Source organism: Pelodiscus sinensis, chromosome 19 (assembly GCF_052426305.1).
Source record: "Pelodiscus sinensis isolate ZL-2025 chromosome 19, ASM5242630v1, whole genome shotgun sequence".
Classification (NCBI taxonomy): Eukaryota; Metazoa; Chordata; order Testudines; family Trionychidae; genus Pelodiscus; species Pelodiscus sinensis.
In genome coordinates, this window is record NC_143070.1 from 6,959,828 (window position 1) to 6,974,545 (window position 14,718).

Here is a 14,718-nt window from a genome sequence, read left to right on the forward strand (position 1 = left end):
GGTCTGGGATGCCAAATTCCTCAAGGGTTGATAGGATGTGTTGGTGTGGGATGGACCCGAAGGCGTTGGTGAGGTCCAGCCAGGCCACCGCTAGTTCTTTGTGGTCTCGCCTGGCTGAGCGGATGGCTGATTGTAGTACAAAGTTGTGCTCGTAGCACCCCTCGCAGGACAGGAAACCTTTCTGGGAGGTGCTGATGGCCGCTCCCTCTATTGCCCAGTCTGTGATCCTTGCAGCAAGGCAGCTGGTATAGAGCTTGTAGAGGGTGCTCGAGAGGGAGATGGGCCTCCAGTTACCTGCATCGTCCCTGTCTCCTTTTTTTTTATAGGAAGGACTGTCATGGATTCTTTCCAAGCCCCAGGGATGCGTTGGTACTTCCTGCACAGGTTGTAGATGTCTGTGAGCACCAGGCAGCCGGGGTCGTGCTTTTTCAGGAGTTGGTAGATGATGCCGTCCTTCCCCGGGGCAGTGTTGGAGGTTCTCATTAGTCTGACGTAGACCTCTGAGGGGGCAAAGTCCGACTCCAGGGATTCTGATGGGGCGACTCGCGGCAGCTGGGGCAGGCACTCTGGGCAGCGTGTGATGTTACGAGAGTCATGGGCGAAGACGTCCGTGATTTAGTTGTGCAGTCTTGGGGCGGGGATGGAGCTTAAGTTCGGGTTCTCCTGGAGGACTTCTCATTGCCTTGGGAGGCTGGCTCTATACAGGCGCTGGAAGCGAGTAGCGGCGGCCAGGTCGTTTCGGTGGGCAGGATCTTCTCCTCCACCTCCTCCCCCCTTTTGTGGGGTCGTTGTGGGTCTCGGTGTGGCCTGACCTCGGGAGAGGAAGACAAGATGGGGTTCATGTCTGGCTACATTCCACCCCCTTGACATGCCTCACTATGTCCTGGAACGCAAGGTGTCGGTGATGCCAGCACCTTTTGCCCTTCTTGGAGGAAGCTAAAATCGCCCTATCAGCAGGGTCTGATCAGATAATTTTGGATCAAGGGATTGATTAGATCGCTTCCCAATGCCATATACTGGACTTGTGCAGAGGAGGTGACAGTGTACACCAAACGCTTAACAATACATAGAAGCGTGCAGCAAGCAATTACAAGAAGTAAAATGGTTAATATAGTATTTACAATAGAGTGAAGGAATGGAGTCAATGAAAATCCTAGGTGTTGGGCTAACCAATCTAGCCATGAGGCTTTTCCGTCCTCAGTTACAGCGTGTAGAACCTTTACAGCGCCCTTTATAGCGAGTACATCTTGTTCAATTTGTCCTGATTTATTTACATAGAAGCAGCAAGATTGGTTAATTACCACACATACTCCCCCATGTTGGGCTAAAACTGCATCTAAGGCTACACTGTTCTGTAGGGCAAAATGGGCTACTGATTGAATTTGCTCGTTAACCACACTGCAGATGCTCTAGGCTTGCTTGAGTGCCTGTTCTGTTTGCCCAGATACATTTACTACTGCCTTCTCTAGCTCAGCAACTCCAAGCTAGGGCAGGAGTGCACGGACGAACTGGTGGAAGCCTGTGGGACGTATTGTAAGGGGATTAGCGGAAGACCTTCATGGTAACCGGTGTAAGAAGCTCCCAAGATTAGTGATACCAGGAGCCATAATGTGGGGGTGTACAGTGAGTCCCACAGGGGCAGCATGTCCCATTGAGTAGCGCCCCATCCAATTCAGTGACAGATACTTGTAGGCTTTCTGCCTGCAAATGAAAAAGTCCTGGCTCCTCCTTCAGAATAAGGGAGTAGGGTCCCTTACACCACCCTGTTCCAGTGGGTCCTTTCTGTGGGGTATGGTGGGTAGCACAGCAACTATCATTAGTGGCTGTGCAATGCAAGGCAAGCAGCAAGTCCTGGAGGACCTGATCCACTGCAAAAAGCTCTGTCCTAGCACACTGATTTGGGAGTAGGGTGTTACTGGTTACCAGTGTGGGGTTGTATTTTTGACCAGTGTTAGGAATTATGAATGACTGATTGTACCAGGCTTTTCCTTCCGGGTACTGGCTGAAGTTTAGGGGAATAATGGTAACATTGCTAGATAGTGGTGTGCCACCGTGGGAGATGTTATATCCCCAGCACCTTAAGGGTTTTTGGTGGGTTGCACTGGGATAGACAACCCAGATTTTAAATGTCTCATTAAAACTTACAATGTGGGTACACTGCTGATCCTCTAACCACCAGAGGTGGGATCCTGTACCATTTTTGTTCTCAAAGCAGATTGGGTATACTTCCCTGGAGGTTCCTGTTATATACTCCAGAGGTTGACCCCCATAGTGTAGGTTGCCATTGTCCATGCTACCCCCAGGATCCCTTCCCAGAGTCCTTTAAAAGTTTGTAGTCACTGGAGCTGCTGTCATCAAACCAGGCTGGTCCCCACTTGAAAACGTTGCTCTTGTTCCACCAGTCATTTAAGTTTAAAGGGACAAATTCAAGTCCCAGTCCTGTGGGGGAACCTAGCAGGGTGCATATCCAGCACTTTGTAGCATCGGTGGCGGAGGCAATAGTCTGGATAGCATTCCTGAGCGGATGCTCAGGTACGGCAGAGATCGCAGTGATTAGGAGAAACAGCTCTGCTAATTCCAGAGTCATGCTGCGGCTGGAATTGGGTTTGCGCTAAGTGAAAAGCCCTTGAGGTAATCAGGTATTGTTCTCTTAACTCCTTCCCTGCAACAAAGCAAAAGGTCAGCCAGTCTTGGATATAATCCAAGCCTCAAATGGTTGGTGGCAGCTTGTCGGGGTTTGCAATAATCCAAACGCCCTTGTCTTTATAATTCTGAAGTACACAGGTATGCGTGCCCTGACTGGGGTGTTTGACCACAACGGTAACCTCAGGGGTATATTTGGAGTTCGGTGGGGTGCCCTTGGGGTCAGAGAGGCTTTCCTTGAAGGGAAAATCCTTTGCTAATTGGGCTACCGGTAGGAGTTTGCCAATTGTTTAGCCATTGAACCACGGCAGCTAGTCTGTCTCCCCAGGTTCCCTCCGTAGGCTCTAGGTGGTATTTTAGCAGTCCATTCCATCTCTCAATTATGCCATTGCCTGAGGTCGGTATGGGAGGTGAAAGGTCCATTGGACTCCATTCTGGAGCGCCCACTCCTGGACAGGCTTGTTTTTAAAATGTGAGCCATTGTCAGATTGAATTAGGCGACTCGGTCCCATAATTGTGGACAGTCCTGTTGCTAAACGAGTAGGGTAAGCGAACCCTATACCTGAGATGGCTTCCACTCCTGTGAGAATGTATTTCCACCCTTGCCTGGTGGTGGGCAATGGACCCACATAATCGACCTGCCAGGTCCCCCATAGTGTTTTCCCATCCCTTAATTTGGCAAACCATTGTCCTTCCGTGATATGGCTCCTGGTCTCAGCGCATGTCGTGCAGGCTTGCACTAAATCCGTAGCCTGTTGGTGGGTGATGGGCCACCCCCTGATATGTGCCTGCCTCACCAGCTCCCCACTCCCTGTGTGTCCCAGAGTTTCATGCAGCCATACGTATAGGCGTTCCCAGTCCACCTGGGTGACAGAGACCTGGGCTGCTTCATCTGCTAGGTTATTTAATCGTGCAGTCGGGGTGTTCTTTTGGTGTGCTGACACATGTCCAATACTTAGGGATTGCTGGGTGGTATATCCACTTCCAGTACTCTAATCCCCATACCGTTTTCCCTCCTATTTCCCAGTGGTTATTTTTCCAGTTAGTTATCCACTGGGTGGCTCCGGTCCATACAGCATAGGAGTCCGTATACGGGCAGTCCCCGGGTTACGTACAAGATAGGGACTGTAGGTTTGTTCTTAAGTTGAATTTGTATGTAAGTCGGAACTGGTACATATTGTAGGGGAAACTCTAGCCAAACTATTTATATATTTAGTTAGTTTTGGATAGCATAGGGAAGGGTTAACTCCCCTCTAATGTTTGTTTTGCTGTCTCTTCCCCTGTTCAGAAGATTTCACATTACCTTCTGTCCCTGTGACAATTGGATTTTAAATATTTTGGGTTGTCTTAGAAAGAAGGATTGGCGATAAAGCTTCAGTGGAGACACCTTTGCTTGGTTGCTTGGTAATAATCGTAGCATTCATTGGGGTATGGCCTCTCACGTGCTCCATTATTCTACCTTTGTCTTTTAAAATTGTTGCGATTGTTGACCAACTGTAACCACATGCTCTGCCAATGGATGATGGATTTTCACCTTTCTGATCTCTTTATTATTTCTACTTTATCTTCCATGGTGATGGTTTTTCTTTTCTTTTTGCTGTATCACCAGCACTTGCATCATGCCCTCCATCCCTGAGCCCAGGTGACCCCACAGTTGTGGGCTTGGGCCCACTCGATTCCCCTCCTGCCCCCGTGTTGTATGTTTGCAAGGAGGACCGCCCCTGGAGTAGGGTCCTCCCTCCAGTATCGTAAGCACCGGTCTGTATCCTCCCATGGAGGGCGGGAGGGTGCTTGTGCTGCATTCACCTGTGGAACTCCCTGCCGGTGGGGACTGTGAAAACCTTTGGTGTTTGATAGGGAGCAAGATGCATCCCCACACAGTGCCTGGGAGCACATCTGGCAGAGGCGGTTTGGGCTGTCAGATCCCCTCGCATGGGATAGCTCCTGGACAAAACCAGAAGAGTGACTGGGTGGGGGGCTGTCCCATCCTTGCAGCAAAACTCAGGGGCCCTTGTCCCTCCCACTATCCCTCCCGCAAACCCAGTAACCCAGGGACATGTGTGGCCACAGTGGGGACTTCCCTCGGGGAGCCAGCCAAGGCACTGGGAGCAGGCGATGGGCTCGGTGGGGGCCAGGCTCACGGGCTGTGACACTGCGGTTTTCCTAGGAGCAGCTGGCTGTGCCTCACAGCCAGGGACAGTGTGCCGTTCTCCGTGCTGCACCCTTGGCGGAGGTGCGGGCTCTGGGCTCAGTCCCTGGGGCCCTGGCCGGTTCCAGCTGGCATCCACCCTTCCCCCTGGTCCCGCCGAATATGTGAGAGCAGCACGGTCCCAGGCGTGCCCTGCAGCTGCCTGCTGCGGCCACGTGCCCCTCGGTCACCAGGCTGCACGTGGTTGCACGTGCTGCTTGCTGCCTCATGCTACGCAGCATGCAGCTCATGTGGCCTGAGTGACATGCTCTCCCCCTTCCCCCTCCGGGCACCTGGCTCCCCTCCCCCACCCTCCGCCCCCCGCCCTTTGGGAGTGCAAACTGCAAAGACTCACCAGTGGGTTCCTCCTCGGCTGAGCTGCTGGAGGGGGCCTGCTGGGTGGTGGCAACGCTGTCCTCCTCTGCACTGGATGCGCTGCTGCTCTCCTCTACCTCCCCCGCCTCGGTGGTCCAGATGACTGGGGGGCACTGGCATGTGTCCACCGGCACTGGCGGACCTTGCAGGGCTGGCTGGCCCAGAAAGGCGTTCATCCGCTCATAGGGGCAGGCGTCTGGTCCTGCCCCCATGCCCTCGCTGGCCCGGATGTACCCCAGCCGCAGCTCCTTGACTTTCGAGCGGACCCGCTCACAATTCCGGGCAGGGTGTCCCTGCTGCGCCAGGTTGTTGGCCAGCCGCGTGTAGATATCTACGTTCCGGTGCCTGGCGTGCAGGTCGTGGCGACCCTCCTCCTCCTGCCAGAGGTCCAGGAGGGTCTCCAGCTCCCTGGGGGTCCAGGATGGGGCCTGCCGTTTGAGGCCCCTGGGGGTCTCCTCAGCTGGGGGTGCAGGTGGCTCACCACCCGGAGCTGCCATGCTGGGCTGCGAGGTGGCGGCTGAGCAGCACAGCAGCATGTGGCACAGCTCAGGCAGCAGGGTCTGCGGCACACTCCTGCCATGTGCACCCAGCAGCCTCCGAGCTCTTTAAGAGCTCGGGTTACCAGGAAGTCCAGGCTCCTACAGGGTCTCGCGCTGTCCAAACCGCTTTTTTCCATTTCTTCTGCTTTTCCGGAAAAAGGACTTTTGCCCAAGCGGGAGCAGCATAGCTTTTCCGGAAAAGCGGCTTATTTTGTACAGTAGAGCGTCGTTGCTTTTCCGGAAATTCAAGGGGCCAGTGTAGACAGCTCACAGTTTATTCCGGAAAAGCGGCTGCTTTTCTGGAATAAGTGGCCCAGTGTAGGCACAGCCCCAGGGTTTGCCTTAGTTGGGATTTGTCATCAGGTGAAGGTGCCTGGCTCAGTTCCTGTACAGTGTCATCAGGCACCAACCTCCGCCCTCCTAGCCAGCCAGCGTCCAGGAACTTCACCTCATGAGAGGGACCCTGGCACTTGTCTGGGGGTAAAGTTAACCCGAGATTTTCCTAAGGCAGTCTTTACTAAATCCACAGCCTGCTGCACTTCAGTAGTGTCCCCTCCTATCAGGATGTCATCTATATATTGCAGCACTTGGATACTAGGTGGCCTGGTTAAACCATCTAGGACCCCATGGCAAATAGTGGGGGAATGCTTGAACCCTTGGGGCATACGTGTGAAAGGGTATTGGACACCCTTCCATGTAAAAGCAAATCTGTTCCGGTCTGCAGGCTTTAAAGGGACCATGAAAAACATGTCCTTTCTATCTAGCACAGCTAGCCATTGCTTGTTCCAAGTCTGTATGGTATTTACAATGCTTGCTATGTTGGGGACTGCTGCTGTTAGGGGTCCTGTGTTACTGTTTAATTTTCTGTAATCAATTGTGAGTCTCCATTTACCATAAGATTTCTTTACTGGTCATACCGGGGAGTTGTACGGGGAGTGAGTGCGAATTAAGATTCCCCCGTGTTTCCAGATCTTTAATTAGCTGGGTGAGAGGTGCTACAGCTTCAGCTGGGACAGTGTATTGTTTTACATGAGTCACAGCTGATGGTGGGAGAGCAGGAGCTTGGGCTAGTAACCTGACACTATAGAGGGGAACTTCCCCTCCTCCTGGATTGTTGTGCTGGATTTGCAGCTGGCTCCGAATGCCCACCTTTCCCCACCAATGATTCCTTCCTTGCCCTTTAGGATGTCCATGCCCAGTATATTGGCATTCCCATGTATCAACTCATGTTTCCTGGGCTGCTGGTAGGAGTTTAAAGGGATATCCAGCTTTACTTTGACCAGCGGGTTAGACACAGTAGTGCCGTTCTCTCCTGTAACCAAAACCTGCTTTCGGCCAGAAGGTGGAGGTCCGAAAAAGTTTTCTCTTTTAATCATGGATAATTGGGCTCCAGTGTCTACCAGGAAAGAGACAGCAGTCTTATCGTTACTATTACTAACATCCGGGGGTCTTTAGGGATTTCTCTCTCTGCCTGCTGAAGTTTATTTATACCGAGAGATCCGACCCCCGCTTGTCAGTTTCCCTGGTCAATTTCAACTAGTGGCAGCAGCTCATGTAATTGCTGCCTTAGCAGCGCATGTGGAGGGTCGGAGCTGAAGTGGGGAGCACTAGGAGTTACTGCTGCTTTCTCCTGTTCAACCCCCTTTGAGGCAGCCAGGAGCTTTAGCTTATCAGTTGCCAGCCTGTGTAATAGATCTCGGGTGAACCCTAGATCCAAGCACCACTTCTACAATTTTGTCCTAAATTCCCTCTCCTGTGGTGTTGCTTCACACCTAGGCTTGAAGCCTTCCTGTTTGCCTTTATAATCTCCTTTTAAATTCCGCACCTTAACTTTGACCTGCGGTACCTTAGTTTCCCCGAATTCTCAGAGGTCCCACAGCATAAAATCAAATAATTCCTGATAGGTCATGCGGTGGTCCTGAGCATGATTTCTTGTGGCTAGCGCTATAGCCTTATAGGAGCCCTTTTTAGCACTGGTCTTAAATCTCCTGTTACTACCTGGTGTTCCCATGGGCTCTCTTCCTGCCTCCGTTCTGGAGACCCTATTATAGCAATAGTTTGTAGGGCTCCTTTAAGTTCATCCCCATTAATTCATGGGATGCTAGTGGGTTCACCTCTACCAGCGTGGTGAATTCCCCGAGCCCATCTACAGGCAAAGGTCCAGATAGACGTTGGACCCTCCTGATTCCTAGGGCTAAGGAATACTCCTGCACCCAGACTTACCCTGCCACACTCCCAGGAGGACAGTTGGGTATGGCCAGCTCCTGTGTCCCATATCCTAGCTAGCCACTCTCACCCCTTCCCCAGGTCTCTTGGCAAATTCGTCCTGGATCTTTCTCAACTCTGCAGGCTCATAACTGTGAGTAGTAACTCGGGTGGGTTGGGGTGCTGTCCTTTTGCTAATGGAGGGGTTATCTTCATCAACCTCACCCTCTTCCTTCTCAGTTAGGTCCTTTTGGTATGTGACCGCCGGATGGTGTCTGATAACATCAGCTGCCTCCTGAGGCAGGAGTATCTTTTTCTGATGCCGCAGGCTTCCAGCAGTGGCTCTTTCTGGGGATCCCACGATCCTAGCGCCCCTACTGGGGGGGGGGGGGCGTGGATCTCGACAGCGTATCCTCGCAACGGCAGGGTGTTCGCCAGGGTGTATATTTCTCGTTTTTGCAGGCGGGCCACCCGCAGTGCTGCCAACCAATTCTTGAAGGGGACAGACATGTTCACCATGATCTTCTTTGCCTCTTCATTGATGATGACTATGTTGGGTCAGAGGAGGCTTATCGAAGCTGGGGCCAGGGCGGGCAGAGTCCGGGGGGTGGCAGGTCTGTCGGACGAGCGAGGCATCCCCGATGACGTGGCGGTCGTGGCAGCTAGCTGGTCTGGCGGTGGCGGGGGGGACCCTTCTTTGCTTTGCTTCTTCCTTTTGGGTCCGTAGCAGTGCTTTTGAGGCCCGCAGAAGTGCTGATGGGTCTGCTGCTTGAGGGCCATGGGACTTGGGCGGCGTTGGACATTTCGGGGTTACTGGTGACGCTCTGGTGGGGGGCCCTCTACTGGTGGGCAGAGGTCGGTCAGTGGGGTGGCTGGAGCTGCGGTGGGAGGTCTCGGCGGATGTCCCTGAGATAGACCCTTACGTTCTGGGAGAGGGACAGTTCGGGGCTTCCGGAGGATGTGGCAGGGTGCCTCGCTGTCTGGTCAGCGGCGGTTGTGCTGGACTGTCTGGCGGGTGTGAGCATGCCTGTGGTGTAGGTCTGGTGGCTGGTTCTGGGAGGGGAGGTCTCGGGTCTTGGTGGCGATGGTGATGCCCCTGGGGGCTTGCTTCGGGTAGGAGACCTGGAGGGAGGCGGCGGAGTCTCTGGGGTGGGTTCCGCAAGGGTGTGCTGGGGCGACGTACTCGGGCAGGCTGCTTCGGTTGATGGATCCGGGAAGGTGTTCTGGTGTCTCTTTACAGTTCTTCTGTGAGTGGAAAAGGCCCTTGCACCATCTGCAGCGGTAGCCGATTTGCTTCCGGTGGTGAGCGCGCACGTGCGTGGTCAGGGCTCCTACAGTCAGTGCTCCACGAAAAGTGGGACAGTCTGGATAGAAGCGGCCCTCGGGGAGAGGGAAGTCCAGGAGGACGATACCTTTGGCTCTCCCAGTCGATGCACCTAGTTGGCCTACCGTAGTGTTGCTGTGCGTGGGGGAGGAGGCACAGCTTGTGTCATGGTTGGGGGGGGGGGGGACCCTCTGGTTACAGGAAGCTGGGGGGAGGGGTGCGGGGTACCTGTCTCGGGCAGCTGTGCGAAGAGGCAGGTTCAGAAATGTAGGGGGGATGAGGAAGATTCCTTACTAGTAGCCCAGGAGTTACAAAGTGTTTTTTTGTTTTGTTTTTTTTTCCTTAAGCACTTGCAGAGTACAGGGAGCGTATGTGAAGTCCTGGATGTAGGCGGAGGGCGGTTGAAGGAGAAGCCCAGTGTATGAGTGGGTGGGGGTGCTCTCCCTAGGGGGCAGACCTACCAGTTTTCTTAAGCAGAACTATGGAATTTGAGTGAGCGCCCCACCGTGTGTCCTATTTTGGTGTCCCCAATGCATTTGCTGGGGAGGGAGACATATGTGACCCTTTTGAGGGGGAAGAGCCTAAGCTCTCCCAGGGTCTGGCCCTTGCCAGGGGATTGTTGGGGAGAAGGGTATGTAAGGCCCTTTGGGGGGATAGATCCCAGGATCTGACCAGGATCTGTTGGGGTTTTTGTGGGGGTCCCCATCAGGAGTGGGGAAGTGTGGCGGGTGGTATCATGGCTCCTTCCCCACTCTGGCATGATAAATGCACAAGTGGGGGCCAGCAAGTGTACCCCAAAGCCTTATCTACCAGGCTTCAGTATAAAACTTCCCCCAAAATCTTAACCTAGATTTTGGGAATAAAACTTCCGCTGCCACCACCCAAATATTAATAATGAGATTAGGGGAAAGATCATTTGGGAAATCTCACCCCTATTATAAAAATCAGGACACACAAGCCGGCTGGGGGTCCAAGAACGGGGGGGCTGGGGGGACCCGTGGAAGAGGGGCCCGATAATAAGGGACGGAGGCTTTGCAGGAAGGGAGGGGCGGGGCGTACCCTCTCGCATGGACCACTGCAGGAAATCGAGAGCGGGCAGTGGCAAGGCCGCCTTCACCTCCTGGAGTAGGCGCAGGGGGGTTCGAGGGGTGGAGAGCCCCATGCGCTGAGCGAGCGCCTGGGGGTCCACCCAATCCCCCCGTCGTAGTCCAGGAGGTCTCCGACCATGGTGGTTTCTGCCAGGATCAGCCTCCGGTGCACTGAGGGAGACTCCACCACCTGCATGCACGAGGCTGGATTGTGGAGCAGGGGCTCCGCGAGGAGGTCTGCTCCCTTGGAGGCTACAACTGACCTGGTCGCCGAAAACAGCTTCCAGGTCTGGAGGAGGTCCTGGTAGAATTCCAGCAGCTCTGAGAGGTCTCGCGGAAGACCCCCTATGGGGGGGGGAGGCCAGCCACGTGGGGGAAGGGGTCCGCCGCCAGCACAAGGGGGAGGGTGGGGGAGAGGATCTGAGGGGGGGCTGACCCAGGGGCTTGGGGTCACGGTCTCAGGGAGACACAGGCCCCAAGTCAGGTAATATACAAAAGCAGGAGGAAGCGCAGGTAGGGTGGCCAAAGTGGCCGAGAAACGGTGGAGGACAGAAACCCAGTCACCAGCAGCCCCCGCCTAGGGGGGGATGCTGGCTACGTGGGGGAAGGGGCCCGCCGCCGGCGCACAGAGGGGGCGGGGGGAGGATCTGATGGGGGCGGGGGGCCGGTCAGGGGTCCGGTTCCGCGCTCTCCGGGAGACACGGACCCCTATTCGGGTGAAGCACACGGGCAAAAGGACGCACAAGTGGAACGATCGAAGGAGCAGGGAGACGGGGGAAGACCACAGTCCAGCCACGAGTCTGGTCTGAAGGGGGGAGGGGCTGACCATGTGGGGCCCGTCACAGAGGTGGGGGACAGACTGCGTGCGGTCAGGGAGAGGAGGGGGGAGGCTTGCTGAGGGTTATGGGCTATACCCTCCGCGGTATAAGTCCTAACCGCAGGGGTTGTGTTTAGTGGGGGGCTAGGAATGGAGGTGGAGTTAGAAAGGGCCAGGGGAGCGGGGTCCCATAGCCTATGGGGGAGCAGGTCTGGCCAGCGGAGGGGGGGAAGGAAATAGGTATAAGGAGGGGGGTCAGTTAGCCAGGTGGAAGAGAGGGTGGCGGGGGCCAGGTAGTCCCGAGAGGGGGCCAGGTGAGGGAAGGGCAAGGGGCAAGCCTAGGGAGGAACTGAGACGGATCCGGGAATGGGAGGGGGGGTCCAGACCTGAGGGAGAGGGCCCGGGATAGATGAATAAGGAAAGTATGGAGGCGGGGGAGAGAACTGGAACTGAGCAGAAAGTAAGATGGTGAGGAGCGGGAGGACAAACGCGGGAATCAAGATGGGGACGAGAAGGGGAGAAGTAAGATGGGGATGAAGAGGAAGAAGCAGAGAAAACCAAGATGAGGAGTACGAAGTGCGGGCCAAGAGAAGCTCCGGGGGAGGAGCTAGATGAGTGAGTTACCCTAAATGAGTCCGCGCTTTAGGGATCGTTGGAGCAGGTTTCCAGCGATGTCAGTTGTCACCGCAATGCAGACGCTAATCAGAAAAGGCGAACGCCAAGCGCAAAGGAACGACGTAGAAACTGAGCCGCGGCCATCAGTGTAGTGTCCATTCATAACTTTAATAAACTGATAAGAACAGATTGACGTTTATTGAGAGAATGTTTGCGAACAAACAGTACAAGCAGCACAGTATACATTTTGATACAGGTTTGGATTTAAGGTAAGGGGGCGGGACCAGAGGGAGGACAGGTCGCCTCCTTCCCTTCCGAACTCCGCTTCTAGCAAGACGCTGAGGTAGGTGGCTATCTTGGCGATGCGACGACGGGTGGTCTCTTTCACTGCGGCCTGGGCGATGGCGCTTACCCTTTGGTCTGGGCACGGCAAGAGGCAGTAGGCGTGCGTCACGGTGGCTACGTCGCACAGGTCTCCCAGGCGGCAGACGTTGGCCCCCCCTTGTCTGTGTGGGATGTAAATGATGTCCGTGGCTGCCCGCTGGGGCAGATAGAGCCACTTCTTGACCAGGCTTCGGATGGCTTTGTCGGTCTTGGTCAGGGGGCCCTTGGCCACAGCCGAGCCCCGCAGGGCGAAGGGGATGCGGGGCAGGAGAAAGGTGTTAAGGGCGTCTATTTTTTTGCCAGGGAGCCAACAGGGAGTTGTCGAGCTTCCGTGCGTCTATCAGGATGGATTCGATGGTCTGAGAGGTGGTTTGCTGGACTCTGATCCCAGTCGGTGTGCCCAGGTGTTGATAGGGCTTGCTGTCCTTCAGGGCCACCATGGGCCGACCCTGGATTTTGAACTGTGTGGGTCTCACCGGGTCTCGGGTTGCCCAGGGTGTGGAGGGAGACGCATTTCCTGGCATTGAATGACAGCCCCATCCATTCGGCCACACGGCTGGCGATGTCCAGGAGTCGATGTAGGCCATTCATATTGTCTGCGAGCAGGACCAGGTCGTCGGCGTAGGCCAGGACGTTGATTTTGTGGCCGTGAAGGGGGAAACCCGCTAGGTCAGCCGTGATTGCCCGCAACAACGGCTCCATTGCCAGGTTGAAGACGATCGGGCTTAGGGGGCAGCCCTGTTTGATGCCTCGTCTGATGGGGATGGGGGCCGTCTCTCCGTCTTCCGCTCGGATGGTAGTGGAGCAGTCGCTGTAGAGGTCCTTCAGGAGGTGCAGGAACGGGTCTGGAATGCCGGACTCCTCGAGGGTGGACAGGATGTGTGGTATGGACCCGAAGGCATTGGTGAAGTCCAGCCAGGGCACCGTTAGTTATTTGTGGTCTTGCCTGGCTGAGTGGATGGCCGATTGGAGGACAAAGTTGTGCTCATAACACCCCTCGCAGGACAGGAAACCTTTCTGGGCGGTGCTGATGGCCCCTGCCTCTATTGCCTAGTCTGTGATCCTTGCAGCAAGGCAGCTGGTGTAGAGCTTGTAGAGAGTGCTCGAGAGGGAGATGGGCCGCCAGTTACTTGTGTCGTCCCTGCCTCCTTTTTTTATAGGCGAGGACTGTCATGGATTCCTTCCAAACCTTGGGAATGCGTTGGAACTTCCTGCACAGGTTGTAGATGTCCGTGAGCACCAGGCAGCCGGGGTCATGGTTTTTCAGGAGTTGGTAACCGATGGCGTCTTTCCCTGGGGCGGTGTTTGAGGTTCTCATTAGTCGGGCGTAGACCTCTGGGGGGGTAAAGTCCGATTCCAGGGATTCCAACAGCGCGACTCGCGGCAGCCGGGGCAGGCACTCTGGGCGGGGTGTGGTGTTATGGGAGACGTTTGTGAAGTACTCGTGTAGACGTGGGGCGGGGATGGAGCAAAAATCTGGGTTCTCCTGAAGGACCTCTCTCATCGCCTTGGGACGGCTGGCTCTATAGAGGCGTTGGAGGCGAGTAGCGGCGGCCGGGTAGTTACGGCGGGCGGCATCTCCCCCTCCACCTCTCCTTCCATCTCGTGGGGCCGTTGCGGGTCTCGGTGCGGCCTGGTCTCGGGGTGGGTGGGCATTGCGGTCCAGGTGGGTTCTTACCAGATCTTGATGGGCTCCTGCTGGTCGGGCTTCCTCCGTGAGTTCGGAAGTAAGCTCGCTGATGACAGCTTTTAGCGTGGGGAAGGAGGTTACCTCTGCCAGTACAGCCTTCCAGCGGAGCTGCCAGGCTGTGGCAATTCATTCGCGGGGGCGGCAGCATCTCGGTGGTGACTGCTCGAAGGGATCCGGGTCATTGAGGGCCTCGATGGAAAGTGGCAGTGGGTCGGGGCCACGGGCTGCAGGTGTTCGTGTGGTGGGTTGTTGTCCTCTCGGAGCCTCTTGGGCGGTGGGTGCTGGCGCTGGGTGCGAGGGGCCCTCGTGGAGCCAATCACTGGGCACTGGTAGCGGGCGGACATCATTGGACCTATCTGGCTCAGAGTTGGAGCGGGTGGGTACTTGGAAGCGGTGGTGGGTCTGGTGGGCAGGTGGGGTGTCTCCGGTTGCGTGGACTTGGGCGGAGATAGACGACCTGGGACACTGGTTCGTGGCGCTCCGGCTTGTGGACTTCCTTTGAGGGAGCCGGGGAGCCGGGTTGGGCCCTCTCGCGGGCCAGTGGGATGGCTGGTGTTGTGGCCGGTGGTCTTGGCGGATGACGTTGAGGTAGGCTCTCACATTTTGGGAGAGGGAGGGCTCGGTGGTGGCGGCGGGTCCGGCTGGATGACTCTCGCTTGGGTCGGCAGCATTTGCGTTGGACTGTGCGGTGGGCTCAGGTCTCAGCAGCCAGGGTCCGTTGGTGGGCCTCAGTAGTGGGTGTCTCGGCTCTCATTGGTGATTGTCGAGCTTCTGAGGGCAGGTTTGGGTTGGGAGATCCGGGTGTAGGCGATGAGGGATCTGGTGTGGGTTCTCCAGAAGCATGCTGTGG

The 14,718-nt window shown here is 55.6% G+C and overlaps 1 pseudogene; it reads right to left on the minus strand.

Annotated features, from left to right (window-relative positions):
- Positions 1-950: 950 nt before the first annotated feature.
- Positions 951-2,587, minus strand: LOC149522088 (endogenous retroviral envelope protein HEMO-like; annotated as a pseudogene).
- Between the last annotated feature and the right edge of the window lie 12,131 nt (positions 2,588-14,718).